Below are 3922 nucleotides of genomic sequence, written 5' to 3' on the forward strand. Positions count from 1 at the left end.
TACTATTTAAACATCAAATACAAACACATTCTAACAAAATAACGTAACAATAAACTTACAGCAACACATTATCCACTTAATCTCTACCCAGCCTCCTCTTCCCTGGCGATATGCTCATTTCATGACGCACTGACTTCCCTTGGCCGCCCTACTCCCCTGATCTCGACCCACCCGACTACTTTCTGTGGGGGTACCCAGGACAGAATATACGGCAACAATCCCCAGACCCTTGAAGCTCTGTAGGACGACATCAGAAGGAAAATCAGGCGCATACCAGCTGACAGCTGACATGATTGGACGAGTAATGGACAACTTCAACGTTCGTGTTGCAGCAGTTCTTCTACGAAGAGGAGTCTGGATAGAGCATATTATCAACTACATGTACATGTACTAAGGAAAAACCAATTTCTACCAAATTTGCAAGACATAATCTCCCATCATTCTGCTATTGTTTGGTGAACACATTTTCTAAATCTTTCTTTGCAGGCAAAAATAAGATCAAAAAGAAAATGGGGCGGGTTTTTTTCACATTGTAAGTTATATTTAGAGAAACTATGTTTGTTTTTGGTTTTTCATCTCACCTTATCCTTGAACAACGACTTTGTTCGTAATTGTGTTCAAGTGCACATCCAACCCACTCGTCAAAACTAGTGAGTGAAAACATTCGGCTCTATATTTTATTCGCCATGGTCAAATAAGTATAGTTCCTTCAATAAAGCCATCCAATAAAGAAGACCGCAACACGGTGGCCTAGTGGTAAGGCGTCCGCCCAGTGAGCGGAAGGTCGTGGGTTCGAACCCCGGCCGGGTCATACCTAAGACTTTAAAATTGGCAATCTAGTGGCTGCTCCGCCTGGCGTCTGGCATTATGGGGTTAGTGCTAGGACTGATTGGTCCGGTGTCAGAATAATGTGACTGGGTGAGACATGAAGCCTGTGCTGCGACTTCTGTCTTGTGTGTGGCGCACGTTAAATGTCAAAGCAGCACCGCCCTGATATCACCCTTCGTGGTGGACTAGGCGTTAAGCAAGCAAACAAACAAACAAACAATCCAATAAAGAAAAGACTCACAAGGCAAACTGTCAAACGAATTCAGGAGACTCAACGAAAGAACATGAATTATTCGTGAACTCAGATTTTTCTTTCCTTTGACGTTTTATGGATGTTTCAGGGTACTGTTTTAAAGCCAGTGAAAATTGTACGCATTTGCACAATCCTCTTTTAATGACACAGTTCATCAGTCCATCCTTTGAATTAACGCGATGTTACCGGATCAGTGTTAAGTAAGTTCGTTTGTTATCTTTCGCGTGGAAGTAGGAGTGCAATCTAGCAAGCTCATATCTGTCTTTCTGGAGCTCATATATTCATACATGTCATTCAGCACATGCTGTAATAACTTTGACAACCCTCATCCAGGCTGGCTCCTGAGGTACTAACCAGCGGTCAGTACGGGAAGGAGAACGACATCTTCATGCTGGGCACAGTGATACTGCAGTTCTTTCGCATCATCGAAAAAAAGATGGTGGCCAGAAATCCCTCACAACTTTCTGACAGAGACTTTGCTCCTTGGTGCAACGTGGAGAAACATAAGGTACGCGATGTGTGTGTGCGTGTGTGTGTGTGTGTGTGTGTGTGTGTGTGTGTGTGTGTGTGTGTGTGTGTGAACTCTACTCTACCATGTGTTTCACACACAAAAATGGCCTCCCAGAATAAAAGAGAGAAGACACTTATGTCGCTTTGCTTGTACCAGCAATCATGTGTGTGCCATCATATGCTTACAGCATTATCCATTATCGTTTAGTGCCCAGTTTGTCATCCAACATCGCAGGAAAGAAGGATTAAAAGAATTAGAAAGAATAAGCGACTACATTGATCACTATTACATCACTGTCTGTACACAGTGAGGTGTTCATTAAACTGTCTGTAGTGTACACACCAAACTGTAACTAGACTTCACAAGTCGCGGGAATACCGCCCACCCTGTTATTTTATGCATGCATGGACACATATGATTTAACATTCACTAGGCTACAGACATGCACTCCAGGGAGTGCAACGTTTTGGTACAGAACAAAAACAAAGACCAATAATATCAGTTTCAAAGTACGTGTCTTCGGTTGCAATACCTATGGTAGATATTCATCACATTGTCAAACGGGTAAGCGGCAGAAAGGAATTGTGTCTATTTCAAATTACCCTATTTGACACCGAAAAAACAACAACATTTATTTGCAGGTGGCTGATTACATTCGGGATCAAAGCAGAGAGGAAAATCGCCCAGAGCTGTGCCCCGAGTGGCTGTACACACTGACTGTGAAGTGTCGGCATCCGGATCCTGCCCAAAGACCGAGTGCCAAGGAGGTCACGGACACTCTGAAGGAGCACTGGAATTCAGACGCAATGTACACACATTTCATGTGAGTACATATTTACTGGACACCTGACTCTGTGTAGCTCGCTCTTACCGTTGACCAGGCACACAAAAAATTATAATTCAAAGGCAATTCATTGGTTATTGGCTACTGAAGGATATATTTCTTTATAAAAAGCTGATTGAAGGCTCCGATCTGATGTGGTCTGTCAGTCACGTGACCCTTGTTATCTCGCTGCAGCCAACACACCTGACAGTATAATTATAAACTGTTGATATATTCTGAAGTACTGACACAGCAGTGCTATAGTGATCAGTTTTCCCTTCTTTCACTTGTTATTACCTCAGAGAGAACAAGTCGCGTAAGGCGAAAATACAACATTTAGTCAAGTAGCTGTCGAACTCACAGAATGAAACTGAACGCAACGCAACGCAGCAAGACCGTATACTCGTAGCATCGTCACTCCACCGCCTGTGGCAAAGGCAGTGCCCGTGGAATTGACAAGAAGAGCGGGGTATTCGTTGCGCTGAGAAGGATAGCACGCTTTTCTGTACCTCTCTTCGTTTTAACTTTCTGAGCGTGTTTTTAATCCAAACATATCATATCTATATGTTTTTGGAATCAGGAACCGACAAGAAATAAGATAAAAGTGTTTTTAAATTGATTTCGAAAAAAAAATTTTGATAATAATTTTTATATATTTAATTTTCAGAGCTTGTCTTTAATCCGAATATAACATATTTATATGTTTTTGGAATCAGCAAATGATGGAGAATAAGATAGACGTAACTTTGGATCGTTTTATAAATTTTTATTTGTTTTTACAATTTTCAGATTTTTAATGACCAAAGTCATTAATTAATTTTTAAGCCACCAAGCTGAAATGCAATACCGAAGTCCGGGCTTCGTCGAAGATTACTTGACCAAAATGTCAACCAATTTGGTTGAAAAATGAGGGCGTGACAGTGCCGCCCAACTTTCACGAAAAGCCGGATATGACGTCATCAAAGACATTTATCAAAAAAATGAAAAAAGCGTTCGGGGATTTCATACCCAGGAACTCTCATGTCAAATGTCATAAAGATCGGTCCAGTAGTTTAGTCTGAATCGCTCTACACACACACACACACACACACACACACACACACACACACACACACACACACACACACACACACACAGAGACACACGCACGCACATACACCACGACCCTCGTCTCGATTCCCCCCTCGATGTTAATACATTTAGTCATAACTTGACTAAATGTAAAAAAGGAACGTAAGCACTTTAGATGCATACGACATTTGCAATTGGAGTAAGCAAGAATTATGCCTGGCCCGAGAAAATAACAAGCATTGAAATGAACAGGGGTCTCTCATCCTCAAAAAAGGATAACCGCCGCAAGTTCATGTGGTCCTCATTTTTTCAGGCACTTTAACTAAAACTTACGTACACAATCATACACAAGAGCTTTATTTCATGACCTGATATTGTCCTTAGATCAAGACAATGTTGTCACACTGATTTTACGAATAAACACCCAAATTCAAAC

The 3922-nt window shown here is 41.5% G+C and overlaps 1 non-coding gene across 1 annotated transcript; it reads left to right on the top strand.

Moving 5' to 3' along the window:
- The first annotated feature begins 733 nt into the window (after nt 1–733).
- Nucleotides 734–811, top strand: Trnat-agu (transfer RNA threonine (anticodon AGU)). The gene has a single exon. It is a non-coding gene; the product is annotated as a tRNA-Thr (tRNA).
- Nucleotides 812–3922: the final 3111 nt, after the last annotated feature.

This window comes from Littorina saxatilis, linkage group LG1 (genome assembly GCF_037325665.1).
Source record: "Littorina saxatilis isolate snail1 linkage group LG1, US_GU_Lsax_2.0, whole genome shotgun sequence".
NCBI classification, from domain to species: domain Eukaryota; kingdom Metazoa; phylum Mollusca; class Gastropoda; order Littorinimorpha; family Littorinidae; genus Littorina; species Littorina saxatilis.